We start from the raw sequence: 19,581 nt of genomic DNA, 5'->3' as shown, positions 1-19,581 counted from the left end.
TTTTTATACTGAAAGTAAAGGTTGGATTTTGCATTACGATTGAAAAAGGTGAAAGTCATGTCTGGACTAGTTCTGGTCTACTGGGACTATTAGCCTGGTGTTTAGAGAATTTCTTTCTTGTCCACGACTTCTGATCAAAATCTTCCCTTAATGAGGAGCAGCAGCACATGGCACATGGTTTTGTCCCTAGTAGTGAGCCCCGCCAGGGAGTGGAGAAGATCAACCACTGAAGAATGAAAGAGAAGCGCTGTTCATCCTCAGGAAAGGCAAAGCAGACGTGCGAAGGGCAGGGGCTCCATCACAGACCTGAGAGTAATATTAGCGATGCTTCTCATAGGCTATAGACCTACTTGCCAGTTGAACCCAGGACGAATTTTCCATCATGAGTCTATTTTTACATGGCCACCACAGGTTATTCTTGGTGCTGAAATAGTTGTTGGTCTTTCGTGTAGTGACCTTCAGCCCTCTAGTCAACATCTTTCCCTTCTAGCCACGTGTAGCGATAAGGTGTCTCTTCATTGGTGTCTTTGAGCATCCCCCTAGAAAGGAGAAGCCAGAGTCGGACTGTGTGCTTTGGGACTGATTCTTACATCATGGAGGATGTATGAGGTTCCGTGTCCCGGCCTCTGATGCTTTACTGGGAACAGGAAGTATAATATGTGTGTCTATTATCTGTGTCTGCTGAGGGTCAGCATTGTCCCCTTGATGTCTATGACTGCCCCAGGCTAAATGTTTCTCACCTTTTTTTTTTCTATCCTTCCAGATGCATTGACACCCCAAGTTTGGTTGCATTTGTGGGGTGGATGGGGCTGTAGTAGCTGAAACAGTTGCCGAAGGTTGTTTTCCTTAGTGAAGTAACTTGTCCCATGCAGTGGGTAGAGATGAGTTTAATTGTGGTAGGCTTTTTAGCATACAGAACTTGTGCCTTTAAAGTGAGTTCTGTTTTACTTAGCAGATGCAGTAAGAAACTTATCTTGTAGTCATTCATTCTAAGTTGTAGACTGTTAAGGTGAAAAAAACAAACAAAAGGCTCTTTCACAGAGGGACAATGAATACTGATTCAGAAAGCAAATAGAAATTCATACCAGCCAGAGTTAACTTCTCTTGTTGTGTTAGTAGGTGGGAAAGTGCTCACTTTGCAAGCTTGAGATCTGGAGTTCGAGTCCCAGAGCCCATGTAAAAGGATGGGCAGCCGGATGTGGCAGTGTGCTTTCCTAACCCCAGTGCTGTGGAGGTGGGGACAGGCACATTCCCGGGGCTCCCTGGTTGGCAGCCTAGCATAATCCACTTGTTCTAGGCCATATGAGAGAAACACAGCTTAGAAAACAAGGACGATAGCAACTGGGGAGCTCTACTCACCTGGAACTGTGTGGGAGACAGTTAACACTTTCAGCAAAGATGGCTCCTTTTGCAGTAGGAAAACCATAACTACAGCTTGAGTCCACTGTGAAGATGTTCAGGCTTAATGGAATCTTTTTAGTGAGGTTGTAAGTTTCTCATAATTAAGAATATTGTAAATGGAGCGAACTATAGCTTCTTAACCATTTGCCCGTTGGGTTGACAGTCATTCAGGAGCCATTATTCAAAGCTGTTAGAGTGACATCCATAAATGCTGTGATTTAGCCCAGTGTGGCCCAGCATCTTCCTCCTTGCCTTGGAGCCTGTGCCAAGGGAGATTTGTGAGGTTTAGGACATTGGTAATACACCAGTGTAGATGTTGCTGGGTTTTTATCAACTGGAGAAACAGCTCTGGGTCATTCATCAGAACCGTTCTTCCTGGTTCTATTTTAAAGTGAAGCTAGCCAAATGTTTCAAGAGTCCAGCTATCTGTGTTGAATGCAATACAGGAGATTTACAGATAGGAATTCATCACTCATAAGACGCCTTTGCTTGTGATTCCACAGAAATGGTGAGAAGGATACAATAGGGTACAGTAACAATCTAATTATTTCATTCTTATCATTTAGGTTTTTAAAACTATATAATAATGCATCACACATAATTGTAAAAAAAATAAAATTTAACAACAACAAACTAAAGTAGGTGTTAGCTACTAGATTTTGAAGTATGTACCAGAAGACAATAGTATAATTGAAATAAATTTCATAAAATTGAGGTGAGATTGAGATTTGTCCTCTCTTTTTAGTTACTAATTCCATAATTTTATTAATAGATTGAAATGAGTAGGAACAATTTTATGCCACTGAAATCATGCATGTGAGTTCCTTAGGATGTGTGTGACCCAAGAACAATACTGAAAGTCTTTAGATATCACTATCTTTAGTGACTGTGTGACTTAGGACAGGTTAAGTAGATACAGCAAGTTAAGCTTCTGTTATGGTTGGGATCCAGGCAGGATAACCTTCTTCCTTCAATTCTTGGAGATGTAGTGGGTGTCTGCTATGAACTTTTATCCTCTCTGTCCTCATCCCGTCTCTCCAGGGAGCAGAACATACAATGAATATCAGTGTAAGTCCTGAATGTAGTGACACACAAGGGGCCAGCCTACAGTGATGCTGAGTGGATATGACACAAGAGTGACATGGAGACCGGTGCTGACTGATAAGGCCAGTGGAGTGCACCTGACCCTCCCTCCGTCCCCTGGCTTAGGAGGTGTATCTTCTAGAACTTTAGTGTCTGTACTAGTTCCTCCTTTCCTTTTGTTAACTGCTGGTTTGCTAGCAGGGTAAGAATGGGTCAGCATTTCCCCCGAGTGCTTATATAACGGTCTAGTTTTGCTGGCATGATTATCATATCTTGTGTATGCCTGAGTAGGCCCCCTTTTTCATGCCTATTATGGTCTGTCGTATTAGCGTCTATATGAGAAGCTACATAAACAGAGGCCTTTGTAAACTTTAAAGCTGTTCTTACAGCGCCAATTCCTAGCCTACCCAGAAGCCATGCGGTGATTTATATAGTGGTCTCTGTGTTCCAGGAAGTACTTTAAGCTCTCCCCTCCCTGACGTGGAAGTATTTCATTCTCTACGTGCTTCTGTTGAGCCCCTAAGTCTTGAGTGAGCTCCGGCATGGATAGTGGCTGGGATTCGGTTTCACCCACTCCTTGCTAACCCTGTGGGTCACATGTTGTGGGAAAGAGTTATGAGTCCCGGGGCATGCTTCTTTATTCTGTGTTCTGGGTCAAAGTGGCTTGATGGGAGCACTTTCCTAGCCTGTACCTCTACTTCCTCCCACAGGTGACCTGGCATGGAAGTATGATAATTGTTTTTTCCACTTATGTGACAAAAGTACTTGATAGAAACAACCTAAGTTGGGAGAGATTGGTGTGTGTGTGTGTGTGTGTGTGTGTGTGTGTGTGTGTGTGTGTGTGTGTGGCCTGTGGCTTCAGAGAGCTCTGTCCATGGTTATTTGGCTTTTGGTGGCCGGGAAGCAACTTTACTCTGTCAGGGAAGGTGCAGTTCCCAGGGTGGCTCCAGTGACCTTCCAAAGTTTTTCCCACCTGCCAGAACAGTGCCATCAAGTGGCGAGGGAGAGGGGGCAGGGGGGGGGCACACATGGTCTGCTGGGACATTGTACATTCAGTCCATGACCATGTACAAGAAAACTCATACTGTTTCAAGTTTCTATTTTGGAGAACTGTCTGTTTTTGTTGAATAACTTTGCATGTTCTGGGAAATCCTAGGTCAAAATTAGATTCTGGAGATTTAATTTATAATTTATACTTTTGGAGATGACTCTCCCTGCCATCTGAGTATACATTGTACCTAATTAGGCTCCATCTTCTCCCCCCCCCACCACACACACACCCTATTTATCTCCACAGCAAGTAGCACTCATTTGACAGGAGAGATGGAAGGAGGTTACAACACTAGGTTCCTGTTCCTAGGTCCTGCCTATCTGCTGCAGATGTATGCTATGACATTCCTCACCAGTTAGTCAGTGCGCTGCAGTGTCCCCATCTGCAGGGGTATCAGATCTTGTGTCCTAGGATGCAGGTCATGGCATTAATCCAGACCTGCTGTAGCTACTTAAAAGATCTAGGCCATAAGGTACTGTGCACTTTGTAAAAAAAAAAAAAAAAAATGCTTCATGAATATAGCTCATGTACTATTCATTGTAGATCACCATTAAATTCTTATGGTAAGGTGGGATAAAATAGTACAACAATCCATGTATGCCATTTAGCAGATTTCTATATTTTGGCAAATTCAAGTTCTCTTTTTAAACATCAAAGGAGGTTTTCCATTAATAACGTCTTTCAGTTAATTGATGATTCTTGATGCAATTTAATCATGGCTTGCTGACTCATATTCTACATGCAGTAGCTTTTATTTTTCTGCTAGTGCTGAGTGACTGCTTCACTTCTGTGTTGTGTGTTTCGTTTTTACTTGTCTATGTGTTTTTATAGTGGTGTTTAATATAACACTACATGGTTTCTGTATTCCAAGTTTCCCTATTGAGAAAAGAATTGTCATATTTTAAAGACTCAACATTTAGGGCGTGCTTTCCCATATGCATTCAGACCTACTTACTATACGGGTACTATTTGTATGTGTGTATGCATCTGACCCTTTCACACAGCAACCCATGCGTTTATCTCTGTCATGTGTGGATGCCATCACTTGGTGATGAGCAAATAGTGACACCCTGTGTACTCCGTAGGTGGATGGCACTAAACTAAAGCAAGGCAGATAGTTTTTTCTGTGCATGATGGGGCCTCTTTATTTGCGCAGTCCTGGCTTACGGTTGACAGTGAATAACGAGGTCAGGGTCATGGGCTTGCCACAGACACTTGCCATGCACTTCTTGAATCCCCTTGAGCAGGTTCTCTGGGGACCAGAGGATGAAGGACTGGCGTGATGCATGGCTGGGCTGGGAAGCATCGCAACAGCTTCAATTAGGATGGACTTGGAATGGAGCCAGTTTGAATGAGCTTGGCAAAGAGCTCCTGAGGATGGGGTGACAAGTCTTGTCCTCAGTGACAGCAGCTGGTGTGAGCACATAGTGCCAAGCATTACGAGCTAAGAGGTACGCTGTGGTTCTCCGTGCCCCAGTGGATCTGTGTGTCTGGGTAGCATCTTTTATAGTTCCATTTTTCTTCTTTGGCCAGGAGTATGAGACAGTAATCTGTGTGACCGACCCTTTGCACAGACGAGGTCAAATCAGACTGGGTCATGTCTCCCCTGTGCTCAGCATGGGCTTCATTTGCCTCTCCTAACCTAGTGCCCAGACATGCGCTGCAGCACTTGGCTTGTGATATGAAAGGAGGTATTCAGTGTTTTTGAGACTCTTGCATCCCAACAAAGGAGAAGTAAATGTCTCATGGTAAACTGCCCCCCCCCCCATAAAACACGGCGCAGTAAATAATGTTGAGAGAGCCTCACAGAGCCTTCCACAAATAGTACATTAATGTCAGGGAAGTGTTGGGGAATTCCCAGAGAGCACTGTAGTTCAATAATGGCTGTTATTTATCACAAACGTGCACTCTGTTTGTTCACATTGGGTAATGAATGACCTTTCTGTTCCTGCAGCCAGTGCCGAGTGGGCCTCTGTTGGTGGTGGGTGCAGGCTGGGGGCCTTTTATCACGCATCACTTAGCCTAGTCACTGCCGAAAAGGATGCCACCTGGGAAATACTGAAAGGATCAGTCCAAAAGAAAACTCTCCTGGGTTAACTGCTCCAGCAGCAAGTGCTGTCCCACTCTTCTCATTTTACATTATTCTTTCTTCTCTCTTCGTCTCTCTCAGCCTCTTTCTCCTACCCCTATGAGATTAAAATTTGGTTAGCATCTTTTGACATCAGTGTCAGAAAAAGTGAATGACTCCACAAGAGTATGTTTCCAGCACTGATATTCTTGAAGGACTTTGTCCTTGTATTGCTGATATACAGAACAGCTTCCTCTCCCCCCTTTTCTTTTCTTCCCATGTGTGTGTGTGCGCGCGTAAGCCATAGGCTAATGTTAACCAAGCCCTAGTCCTCTGTAAAAATGGTAGGTGTTCTGAACCACCGAGCTCTCTCTCTCTCCAGTCTTCCATCTTTCATATTGGACTGCATCTCCCACTAAGCCTAAAGCTCACCAATTTAACAAGACTAGCTGTAAGACCAGACCCAGGGACCTTTCTTCTTCTGCCTCACTAGCATGTGCCACCATGCCCAGCTGGTTGGTCTGGAGCTTGGGATTCAAATTCTCGTCCTCAGGATTATGTGACAGGCACCACACTGGCTGATCCCTGTCCTTAGTCCCATTCTTGTTTGTTTGTTTGTTTGTTTGTTTTAATATCATGAGAGACATAGAGTCCAGAAAATTACTCAGTAGTTTTGTTTAGCTTATCTGTCAAGGTCCTAAACTTGGGGAGCTTGCCTTACCTGTGATCTGCACACTGCCCTCGGCTTTGACCGAAGCTGAGGATGATCAACCCATCCCTTTACTTAATTTTCATAGTGTCTTAAGGTTCTACAAAGCACATCTCAGAGGAAAAGAGAAGCAAAAAGCTTTGCTGCTGATCTTTGAATCCTCCAATGAGAGGACAGCATCTTCGTCACTCATAGTAGTTGTTTACTACTCAATGCTGTTCAGATTTATCCGGTTAAATAGCACGTAGAAGCCAATGCTGAGGAGCGCTGTGATGTCATCTAGCACGACCTTGGGAATGCTGCCAAACAAAACTTGGGTAGCAAGTCAGAAATGAGATAGCTTTGGAAACTTCCCTGTGAGTTTTGAGACCGCTGTGCTTTAGACCTGCCTGGATGCTGTGGATCTTCTTTCTTTCTGTCTTACAATAACGAATGCTACCACCTTTCAAGCTGTCCTGTTTACTTTAGTAGAATGGCTGTTATTCCTGCCATAAAACCTGGAAAAGGAATCCATCAATTCATCCACTTAGTCACTCAAACACATCTAGCCAGCCATCTGTCCACTTATTCTATTGATATATCCATCCACTCAGGCCTGTATCCATCTATCCACCCATTCATCTGTCTGTCTGTCCATCCATCCATCCATCCATCCATCCATCCATCCAACCATCTATCCCCCACCTATACACCCACCCACCCATTTAACTTATCCACTTGAAGCCGTAACATAACCTTAGACTCTGAAGTAATTACTGCAATGTGAACATGATGGATATTCAGTTGTAAAGTGTAGTCCTGGAACATAATTCTGGAACTTCATCTCACAGAGTTAAGGGTATGTGTGTATCTCTTGTGCTTTGCTCAGGCAGCAGTTTCCCACAAAGCCAACGATGTCCTGAGCTGATACTGCGGACCTCTTCACTGAACTGTGTTAACGTATGTAATAAGCCTATATCCCAAGATTTTTAATGGAAGAACCTAGGATGCGATGGGAGCACATACCTACAAACACAGTGTGCAATAGGAAATAAAGCAGTGGGCAAATTTAAGTGGCATTACTTTCATGAGAAACACTTAAAGAAATGCTCAACCTCCTTAATCATCAGGGAAATGCAAATCAAAACAACGCTGAGATTCCATCTTACACCCATCAGAATGGCTAAGATCAAAAATTCAAGCGACACCACATGCTGGCGAGGATGTGGGGAGAGAGGAACACTCCTTCATTGCTGGTGGGAATGCAAACTAGTACAACCACTTTGGAAATCTATCTGGTGCTATCTCAGAAAAATGGGAATAGGGCTTCCTCAGGACCCAGCTATTCCACTCCTTGGAATATACCCTGAAGATGCTCCAGCACACAGCAAGAAAATTTGCTCAACCATGTTCATAGCAGCCCTATTCATAATAGCCAGAACATGGAAACAGCCTAAGTGTCCCTCAGTAGAAGAATGGATAAAGAAACTGTGGTACATATACACTATGGAATACTATTCAGCTATTAAAAACAAGGAATTCCCAAAATTTGTGGATAAATGGATTGAGCTAGAAATGATCATAATGAGTGAGTTAACTCAGAAACAGAAAGACTCAAATGGTATATACTCACTTATATCTGCATATTAGCCCAACGGGCATGTCCCACGAAAGCCTTCACTTACCAGGAAACAGAGACAGAGGAGAGGACATTCTAGTGGGACTCTAGATGTGAGATTCATGAGAGAAAGGCAAAGTAGAAGGACCCAGAGGGTCCTAGGAGCCTACAAGTAGAACATTATGATAGGCAGATTTGGGCACAGGGGTCCCACTCAAACTAGGCACCAGACAAGGACAATACAGGCGGTAAACCTTAAACCCCTACCCAGATCTAGACAATGGACAGAACACTCTCCACAGTAAAGTGGAGAGTGGGATATTACGTTCTCACACACTCTGGTGCCACACCTCTGACCATGTCCCCTGGATGGGGAGACCTGATGGCACTCAGAGGAAGGACAGCAGGTTACCAAGAAGAGACTTGATACCCTATGATCATATAGAGGGGGAGGTAATCCCCCTCAGGAACTGTCATAGGGGAGGGGAATAAGGGGAAAATGGGAGGGAGGGAAGAATGGGAGGATACAAGGGACGGGATAACCATTGAGATGTAACAAGAATAAATTAATAATAATAATAATAAAAAAAAAAAAAGATTTCTGGAATAATTTTTTTTTTTTTGCAAGTTAAAAATATACCGAAGAGGTAAAGAACATTTTGTCCACTTAAAATGTAGTCTGGTGACCCCCCGCTCCTAACCATGTATTACTTAATGCTCAATGCAGGTCGGAATGAAATTAAACTCCAGGCCTGCTCGTTCTTGTCTTGTGAGTGGTACTCATCGGTTTCTTTCTTATGGTTCCGGTTAACTTTTCACCATTGTTCCTCTGTGTTTCTGCCTTGAGGGTTTTAGAAACGAGCAAGCTGAGAAAATTCTACAGACCTTTGAAACAGAAAACTCTCAAAATATTTTTTATTTTTTCCTCTCATGGATGGTAGGTACTTTGAGGCTTTTTTTTTTCCCCATTAACAAAGGAGTTGGGTTTTAATAGGCACACTTTCTTCAAACTGTGCACATGTAAAGCCAAACACAAGCATAGGTACATACCTGCACATTTCTGGATGATATTGCGGCTGGTACAATTTTTCTAATTGCTTCAGATGAGAGGACTGAAATATTTACTTGATGAAAGAGACAAGACAAGCTCATGTGCTAACTGGTTGTAACTATTCTAGGTGGCGTATTTAAAAAATAACTTAATATCTCTGTAATGTTTCTAAATGGATTATATTTATACATTGATTTATACATTTGTATCTTATAAATACCCCAAAAAGAGTCAATCAAGAAATTATATCTGGCAAAACGCATGTAATCATGTTGTTCAGCCAACAAGAAGGAGGTGCTTTGCATGCACAACGCCATGCAAATGAGCTCGCCTCTCTCTCTCTCTCTCTGGCTGTGACTGGCATACTCTCCCACAGCTGTGCTTTTGGATTTGCTGTGCTGGAAGCTCTTCTTGCAAAATGGCTGGATTTGGAAATAAAGCTTGGAATATTGGATTTTGCTGTCTAAAATAACAACGTTCCCCCACTAGCGTTATTACTTGTCAGGCATGCGCAAACTCTGCCTGTGCTAGCATAATTTTCACTATAACCCTAGGAGTTAGCAGCTGGCATTGTCCTCGGAAGTGAATTTGGAGGTTTATGGAGGTAAAGCAGTTGGCCTTGGTCCACATGGCTTGTAAGAGACTAGCCTGGACTCGAACCCAGGCTTTCAGGCTCTGAAACGACTACTGTAGACATCTGTGGTGTTCTTTCTGCCTTTAGGGTACCTGGCCCCTGTCATGCCATGTTACCTGTTAACATCTGTGGCCCTATAAGATGGTCATTATTACATACATTCTGCAGGCAAGAGAGAGGAGACTCAGGATCATTCCCCTGACTCAAAATAGTGGGTACTTTCCCCATGTTTGCCCATGTGTTTGTTCGATTCCCCGCCACCCCCCCAACCCCCCACAGTTTTGAGGGTTGGTCCCAGGGTCCAACTGCATGCCAGGTAAGCACACTACCACTAAGCCATATTCTTTTCTAAACCTGCTTCTTATTGTGTAAATGGGGTAGAATTGGCTAGTGGTGGAGGGAGAGTCCCTTTACTGAAGTCTGTTGTCCAGATTTTCCATATTCTGTAGGAGGTAGACTTTAATGCTCTCACTTCTCCAGTATATTTTGCTCTATGTCAAAACTAAGCAGGCATATTTTGACCCAGGAAATCTACTTTTAAAATGTTAACAGCAAATCTCCGTAGCTTTTCCTAACATGATCAAGCTTATTTGAGAAAATGCCTCTTATGCTTGGACATCATTTGTGGCGGACATGAGGCGGAGTCCCTGCAAGGATGTCCCAGCAGGCATTGCTCTAGGGTGAAGCCCTTTTAGTCTGAGACGGGCCCTCATGAACCTGGGCTGACCTCACACTTGTCCAGCAGCAGCAGATGAGCTTGTGGCTCTAGCGCCTCTCCCACCATGTGCTGGAATTCCAGGTAAGAGCCACCATGCCTAAGTTCATGCAGTTATGTGTGCAAAACCTAGTATCCGCTACATTTTAGTTAGGCACCATAGCAACTGAGCACCACGGCGCCTGGTGAGACGTTTTCTAGGGAAGTTCTTACTTGAAAGGAGAATTCTGACCAAAATCTAGATGTGTATGGGGATTCACTGCTTGTCATTTCTGTTAGTCACAGCACTGTCATTAAAAAAACAAAACAAAACAACAACAACAAAAAAAACCCCACAATTGTTCTTGACTTAGAGGTGAGCCATGGATCTTAGGAAAGAAAAGTACTTCTTTTGGAAAATAAAAAAAATCTCTGCTTGCTTATTGCTACTTTTTCACTTTAGGTTCTTTGTCTACCAAGACATTGGCCTTGAATGCAACATGTTTGCCACATTGTCTTTCTCTGGCTGTTGCTTCCCTTGGGCCATTTCTTCACAGATATAATTAATATCCCACTGTTAAAGTTGTAACACTGCGGGTAACTAGAAAGAGCTCTAGGAATCTCCTTGGAAGACTTACATTGTCAAGCATGTTCATAAGGCTTTCCTTTGGCCTTGAGATTATTTTTCTCTCAAGGAGCTCTCCTGCTACAGTTAGGTCATTTCCACTGCAGATCATGTTGTGTTTTTTTTTTTTTTTTATTTACAATCTAGTTCAGGTGTGAGGTGCTAATTTTGGCTTCTCACCCCTAAATGTTGTTTCAATTGGGCACCTCAGGAGTCCAGGATTCACCATGTAGACAATGGGATTTCATCTCAGCCAGGCTGTCAGTTCAGGCCAACGAAGGCTTACTTTAGTAGGGATTAGGTTCTTTTCACATTTGTTTTATATTTATAGTATTTTGCTGTGTTCGCCACCCTCAATTCAGCTAAATATAGACTTAAAATCCAATTATACCTCAGATCCAGAATAGAAAATATCAGCTCTTGGAAAAGATTAGTTTCATGTTCAGAATAATGTTGTTCAATATGTTGCTTCCAAGTGTCTCTCATGTTGAAGACCAGGATATCTGTGTCCTCAGTCACTTTATCTTAGTTGTAAAAAAGACCTTGGTTACTGTCTCAGCTTCCTGCCACCCTTGCCTCGACGGCCTCCCCCTGCTCCAGGCACTTCTGTAAAGAAAATCAGTTTCCCTCCTTTTTCAGATGATGTCACTGGCCACTGTTTATGCCCTTGATGATCCAGCTTGTTGGACACTTAAAGCCATATCCATGGTTTTCTGATTTTTCTTTCTAATAGGATTATTTTGAGCATTTGTTTATAAAGTATAGCTAATCTCACTCATCGTAAGCTAGACTACATGGGTGTTCGTGGACTTTGAACCTGTCTTGTGCCCCTAGTTTATAGGTGGAAGCTATTAGAGATTTTACTGATGTTTTCTCATCTCTCCCCAGGCTGTTGTTCTGTGGGCCCCTTTTTATACTCTGTACACCTCTTGCCTCTTTCATGCACCGACTCTCTCTTTGATGCAGCTACTTTCTATCTTTCTTTCCTAGTACAACACACATAGTCATCTGGAAGTGATTGACATGAATGGTGTTTAAGGCCATAACCTTTTGGGACTAGGCACTGATCAAGGACATTAGGCTCTGCCTAGCATGATAATATATGCCTTTGATTCAAGTGCTTCAGAGTCCAAGGATCATTATGAACTTGAGGCCAGCCTGGTTGACATAAAGTTTTAGGCCAGGCAGAGTTATCTACTTATGTGTCTTAAAATTAAAAAAGGATGTATATTCTTGTAATATAAATAGACTGATAATTGACATGACCATGATTTGATCAACTAACGATTAACTTGTATAATTTACTTATCTTCAAAAACCTCAGAGACCTACAGAATATGACATTAAAAATGTTTTTTATTATTTTTAAGATTCATTGACAATAAGGCAGGTTAACTCCTGGCAATACCCAGCCTACCTCAAAGAGGATGATGAGCATCAAAGTACCATGCTTATGGAGATGGCTTCAAACGTGGCAAACAAGCCACTGGGCAAAATGTCCTCATTTCTCCCACAGGCAGAAGTCCACCTAAAAATGGGCAAGCCTAGATGCAGGCAGAGTCAACAGCCAAACTCTGCCAAGATAGGGTAAACAAGTCCTCAGTAGTCCCTGCTCACAAATATGTCTGTCAGATATACTGGTCCAGAAGGATGAAGATGATGCTCCAGCGTTAGAGAGAGTTTTGGGTGACTGTTCAGGCAACAAATGGTCCCTGTCATTTTTGTCACTATGGAAGCTGCTAACCCGCACTTCCTGTTTACTCAGGTAATTAATTTTATTCATTCTCAAGTCTCTGACGGAGCTGAAGATCAGATAGTTTAGTTTTATAATTAAGCGTAGTTGTTTATGGGTTAAAATGTTTTTAGATCTAGATAGATGTTTTAAGTTGATAGAGATGAGATATGATAGATATTGATTTATGTCCAGAATTTTAGACGCACCAAGATAGGAAAGATATTTTCCTCAATGTTGCCAAATCACAATGAATGTAACATTAATATAATTTCTGATTGTTTTGTGGTTCTTCTTGCTTATGTAGTTTATTATATATATGTGTGTAATAATATAAATGTATATGTTAAAAAAGAATAATTAAAAAAAAGACTGGTAAGCTTAGTTCCATGATGATCCCGTGAGCTTGTATCTCCTGCCTGTCAGCTTGGATGGTTGTTGACAATACATAGCAAGTGTTATTTACTTCTGTCTACCTTCCTGGCACTTTACTTAAAACCTTGCAGACATCTGGTCATCTGGCTTGACAGTGAGGGTTTCAGATAAATATTGCTAGCACTTTATAGTTTAACACCTAGAAGTCTGGTGATCGTTCCTAATTTACTCAAGGTGGCATAATTAATAAATAGGTGAAGTGAGGCTTAGATTCAGGTTGCTTTGACTTTATACCTTGAACTTCAGCAGGTGGCCATAGGTAACACAACCCAGAGAGTGTTGCGCAGTGCTAGACCTGCAGGCAGCACTAGACTGCTGCTGGATAGAAACAGACCTGCAAGGGAGGGCTAGAGGCATCTGCGAATCAAGAGGTGGCCTGAGATTGGCACTGTACTCAGTGTCTGTGGAGGCGGGGAGGGGAGGAGAGTGCTGAGGACACTTGTTTGCAACATTTTCAACTCTCAGATGCTTTCAGTGTTGGAGTGGAGAGATCATCAAAAGAAGTGAATGAGGCTAGATGTCTTAGGCTCACAGAGAGTCTCTGGTGACACCCCACAAAAGGTCACTTAAGCCACAGAGACTGGCTTCGCCACAGCTCAGGAGGCCTAAATTTCATGATGGAGGTGTTGGCGGGTTGACGTCTCTTGAGGCCCTCTCCTTAGCCTGCAGAGAGTTGCTTTCTCATTGTCCACACGCTGTCTTTGTTCTGTCTTCTTTCTTCTCTTGTAGGAGCATCTACCTTTCTCATCATGGCTCCACCCTTATGACCTCATTTTCACCGTGATTGCATCTATAAAAAGCACTATCTTCGAGCCCAGGGCCCCCTCATGTACAATGACTGGGGTTAAGATTTTTTCAAGTTTATTCTTATGAGAAAGTAATAAACATTCAGATTGTCAGTTTTAAATTTTGATTCTTTTTTCCTGAGGCTGACGATTTGTGTAGTTTGATAGCACTCTAACACAGGGCAGGGGCAGGTAGCCCCATGCGCAGTGGGAAGCCAGTGAGATTTTACAGTCTGCCTTGGCACTAAGATGCAGGTTGGGTAGGGTCAGTGTAGCAAGCTTTGGTTTTTCTCAGCTTACGCTGGGTTTTAAAGGGCTTGGGATATCCTAAATGGAGAAATAGCTGTGCATCATATCTAAGGCTACAGCTTAATCGCATGAATGAGGACAGTTTAGCTGACTTTGCGACACCTGTAGACAGGCAGCAGCTGGGGATGTACGGAGGGTGGATGGGGGGCAAGAAGCAGACTCCAGGGAAGACGGCGAACTCTCCAGGATCATCGTCTGAACTGAGTACCATCTAAGAAGCAGTTGACTTGAGGAGTTGCTACTGTTGGGTTGTCTAAGATTAACCCAAGAACTGTGTTTTGTTTTGTTTTTTTTAAATAAATGCATAGTCCTGGGCCGGTGAGATGCTTCAGTGGGTTAAGACTCTTGCTGACAAGCCTGGTGACTTGACGGTCATGCCAGAGCTTGCCTCTTCCTGCGGTTTGTCCTCTGACCTGCATATTTGCCATCACACACACACACACACACACACACACACACACACACACACACACACACACGCACACACACACAGCAGCAGCAGCAGCAGCAGCAGCAGCAGCGGTGGAATGGGGTGGAGTGTCAGTAAAACTATATGCGTGCTTTTTTTTTTTAACTTTGAAAGATTTCTTGTTCATTTAATTTCCAAATGTAAACTCCTACTTACCGTGAGCACCCTTTGAGTTGCATGGGCTGAGGCCAGTATGCTTAATTGTTATTTTCTACAATTGGTCTGGAATAGATAAACAGAATCTCTGATGAGGTATTCTAAGCCACATGGTGATTAAAATGAGTTTTCCCACTCTCTTGAGTACTCGATGGCTGAAATTTTCAATGATTATTTCAACCACGGGTGCTTTGCCTCTGCTCTACAACTAGAAATAGTTTCCAAGAATAACCAACCATGGTTTGTTTTTGTTTTTGTTTTTCTTGAGATAAGGTTTCTCTGTGTAGCCTTGGCTGCCTTGGACTTGCCTTGTAGACCACACCAGCCTCAAACTCTCAGCGATCTGCCTGCCTCTGCCTCCCAGAGTGCTGAGATTACAGGCGTGTGCCACCTTGCCAGGCTCCAACCATGATAGGTTTCAGTAACATCATCATAGTGTTCACAAGCACTGACTGAACAAACAGGGAGCCACTGGGCATTCTCACCCTGCTCCCAGCATGCTTTTCTCTTCATCTGCTTCCTCCTGCTGACACTGTCACTTGGAATTAGTTCTCCTCTTGTGTTTCTGTAAGTAAAATTGATGTCATGTTATTAGTGTCTTTTGCTTGCAGCATTCTGGGAGTTTGAGTTTTAAAAGGAACCATAGAATATCTGAACATCTTCTGCTGAGTGTGGTGGTCTTTAAAGAACGATGGTGTGAGGTTGGCACATCCTAGTGCAATGTCTGTAAAGCTAATGCTTCCTGAGCTGTGTGTAGACTGAGGGGAGTTGGGACGTTTCTGACTGTTCTCTGTGGAGAATTGTTGATGTCGTGGGCAAATCCAAAGCCACCGTGGTAGGTCTTTTAGGATAAGAGATAACTTTGCACTTAAATAAGAAATGTCAAAGAGATAAGGAATTTTTATTAATAGCGAGAAAAACCTATTTATAAATCAGTCAGTATATTTAAGTAGCTTTTGAGTTGATTGCATCTAAGTAATAGTTACTGTTGGATTTGAGATTGGCTTCTGACAAATGAATACTGTTTTAGATGTAGAGAAAACAATAGAAAAAATCTTCCATAATATTATTAGATTTCTTTAAACACATGTCCAGCTGCTCTTGGAAACCCCAAATAAACAAGGAAGAGAAATAATATGAACAAAAGTAAAAACGTAAATATTTTCCAGCTTCCAGCAGAAGTGTCTGGGATGGATAAGTTCCAAGAGGCATAGCCTAAAGCATTTCAAACCAACCTCGATAAAGACAGAGCTTGAAATGCAACCACAGGAATCTGCCTTATGTACTGTACAGTGTAGAATAATAATATTGCCTTCTTTGGGGAAATTCTTTAAAATTTTATTTTTTTTGTAATTTAGTTTATAGAAATTATATATGTTTAGTATAGAAATTTTAAAAAATAAAGAAAATTAGGTAAGTTGATTTCTAATAAAAAAAAGCACTCTTGATATGTTACATTTTTCTTCATGTATTGTTTTCCCATGACCTACCCCTCAACTCTCATGCCTTTGAGCCACCCATATTGTATCGTCTCTATTAGAAAACTCTTACCCCCTCACACAATTGCTTCCTTTTGTAACTCCAGTGCATCTCAGAGTTGTATGCATTTTATGTGGCACTATTTCTTTTTCCTTCAAAAAAGCTGCTATTAAAATGGCTGTGTATTTCAAAATTCATGGAGTCTCAGAATTAGGGAATATAGTACACATTTATTTATGTATATACTTACAGTTTATATGCACATACATATTTAGATGTGTGCCTGTATTTCTCCACTGACACTGTATTATGAGCATTTCCTAGTGTGTGAAGGTCTTGCGACTTGCTGTAGTTGAATCATAATACTTGCTGTGGTAGTCTTGTAACTCCAGTGGTTTAGTTTTGTTTTGATTGCTTTTAACTTTTGAGTAAATATAATTAATTTTCTTAAGAAAATTCTTTAATTTTGTTGTCTATATATCTAGGACTCCTTTTCATCTTCATTCTTTTAGTTACTAGATATTAAGTAATGAGGGTTGTAGGTCTGTTATAGTATAGAAATTAAATGCCATGAACATTAAATTATGATTCAGGCAAATGTATTTTATTGTTCTATGGCAAACCAAAACATGAAGCTTTTGTGTCATAATTGATTTGTAAAATGTTGACTATGGTAAGATAATTGGGTCTTATTATAGCTGATAACAATGTATACAAATGCAAATTGTATGATTTGTTTTTGCTTTGGCCCTGTCAGTTTGAGCCCTAGGATTACAGTTTTTATTTACCACTCTGTGCTAGAGTTTACCCTGGAGAAGAAAAGGTGATCTAGACATAAATTGTTTATATGATACAGTTTCTGATCTAGGTCAAAAGGGAGACTTTTGTCCCTCCCCAGATCGTTCGCTCAAGTTCCAGGTATGAAAATCATAAAAATACAAGAAGCAGCATGTTGCGTCTGTTATAGGAGTTCAAAAGAAAAAAATTTATTCAAGACCTGATATATTTCATATATTTTATGTAAATATATAGAAAAAATTTGCTTACTATCATCTATTATCTATTTACCTACCTGCCTACCTGCCTGCCTACCTACCTACCTACCTACCTATCTGCCTGCCTGCCTACCTACCTACCTACCTACCTACCTACCTGCCTGCCTGCCTGCCTGCCTACCTACCTACCTACCTACCTACCTGCCTGCCTGCCTGCCTACCTACCTACCTACCTACCTACCTGCCTGCCTGCCTACCTACCTACCTACCTACCTGCCTACCTACCTACCTACCTACCTACCTACCTAACTACCTGCCTGCCTGCCTGCCTACTACCTACCTACCTACCTACCTACCTACCTACCTGCCTACCTACCTACCTACCTACCTACCTACCTGCCTGCCTGCCTACTACCTACCTACCTACCTACCTACCTACCTACCTACCTACCTGCCTACCTGCCTACCTGCCCTACCTACCTACCTACCTACCTACCTGCCTGCCTGCCTGCCTGCCTACCTACCTACCTGCCTACCTACCTACCTACCTACCTACCTACCTGCCTGCCTACCTACCTGCCTGCCTGCCTGCCTGCCTGCCTGCCTACCTACCTACCTACCTACCTGCCTGCCTACCTACCTGCCTACCTACCTATCTACCTACCTGCCTGCCTACCTACCTACCTACCTACCTGCCTGCCTGCCTGCCTACCTACCTACCTGCCTGCCTGCCTGCCTGCCTGCCTACCTGCCTGCCTGCCTGCCTGCCTGCCTGCCTGCCTGCCTACCTACCTACCTGCCTGCCTGCCTACCTACCTGCCTGCCTGCCTGCCTGCCTGCCTGCCTGCCTGCCTGCCTACCTACCTACCTACCTACCTGCCTGCCTACCTGCCTGCCTACCTACCTACCTACCTACCTACCTACCTGCCTGCCTGCCTGCCTGCCTGCCTGCCTGCCTACCTACCTACCTACCTACCTGCCTGCCTGCCTACCTACCTACCTGCCTACCTACCTACCTACCTACCTGCCTGCCTGCCTGCCTGCCTACCTACCTACCTACCTACCTACCTGCCTGCCTACCTACCTACCTACCTGCCTGCCTGCCTGCCTGCCTACCTACCTACCTACCTACCTACCTACCTACCTGCCTGCCTACCTACCTACCTACTTACCTGCCTGCCTGCATACCTACCTGCCTGCCTGCCTGCCTACCTACCAACCTACCTACCTGCCTACCTACCTACCTACCTGCCTGCCTGCCTACCTACCAACCTACCTACCTGCCTACCTACCTACCTACTGCCTGCCTACCTACCTGCCTGCCTGCCTGCCTGCCTACCTACCAACCTACCTACCTGCCTACCTACCTACCTACCTACCTGCCTGCCTGCCTGCCTACCTACCTACCTACCTACCTGCCAACCTACGTACCTGGGCATGTTTACCTGCATCTGCGATTTCACCAGTTTGTAGAACTGTCCTATTCTTTCTGCTGTTTCACTTAGTAAGTTGCCAGTGGAGAGATGCACATGCTGGTTCTTTAGTGATTCCATTTCTGAAGCCTAAAAACAGGACTTTGAGGCAGGAAGATGGACAGAGGTAGGACAGAGGACAGGAAAGCCTTCATATTTGGTCTCTTAAGTCAGATGATTGTTAACGTGACACACCGCCACTGCCTGTACATTTTCTATGGAAACAAATTAAGACCATATTGCTTTCTTTCTGGTGATTTCAATTTTGTAAGCTTTCCTTCTTTCTTATAAACAGGTGGGTGCATTTTAAAGCTTTCCCTTGACTCCTTTTCTTCAGGCCCAACAAAATGTGACTGCATTTAGCCTTCTTCCATGCCCGCCTCTGTCCATCTTCCTGTCTCAGAGTCAAGAGGGGTTAGCGCAAGTTCTCCTCGAAGGCAGTTCAAACAAGAAAGCACGGAGTTGTGGGAAAATGAAGCTCAGCTCCTCATTTCCCAGAAAGATTTGTCTGCTGGAGGAAGCCAGAGGACAGGGGAGCCTCTGGGGACTGTTTGGGAGGAATCAGAATTTTCTGTATAGCCAAGGACAGATCATGGGTTGTGAATAGCCAATGGTTGCTTCACTGTGCATGGGTGTGAGTCCAGTGGTAGCTTGTCATACTGCGGGAAACTGCAGGAAGATGGCACAACCTCTTGGGATGCTCTGCCTGATGGCTTAGGACCTTTGTTTGAATGTAGAGTTGCTTAGGAGACGAAGGCATGGGGTGACAGAGGATGGAACGGGAAGTCACACCTTGAGTTGCAGCTAGAAACTGATGTATCACATCATTACTAAGC

At 43.2% G+C, this 19,581-nt stretch overlaps 1 protein-coding gene and 1 long non-coding RNA gene across 3 annotated transcripts in view; one reads left to right on the top strand and one right to left on the bottom strand.

Moving 5' to 3' along the window:
* PTPRG (protein tyrosine phosphatase receptor type G) overlaps positions 1-19,581 on the top strand; it is a 685,241-nt gene that overhangs the window by 240,979 nt on the left and 424,681 nt on the right. The window lies entirely within an intron of this gene.
* Positions 18,079-18,547, bottom strand: LOC311605130. The gene is made up of 3 exons (XR_014781801.1): positions 18,502-18,547; positions 18,342-18,373; positions 18,079-18,301 (listed from the first exon to the last, which is right to left on the bottom strand). It is a non-coding gene; the product is annotated as an uncharacterized lncRNA (long non-coding RNA).

The sequence above is a fragment of the Acomys minous genome (assembly GCF_964271855.1).
Source record: "Acomys minous genome assembly, chromosome: 9".
In the NCBI taxonomy this organism is placed as follows: Eukaryota; Metazoa; Chordata; class Mammalia; order Rodentia; family Muridae; genus Acomys; species Acomys minous.
This window is presented reverse-complemented; position numbering and strand designations above follow the sequence as displayed.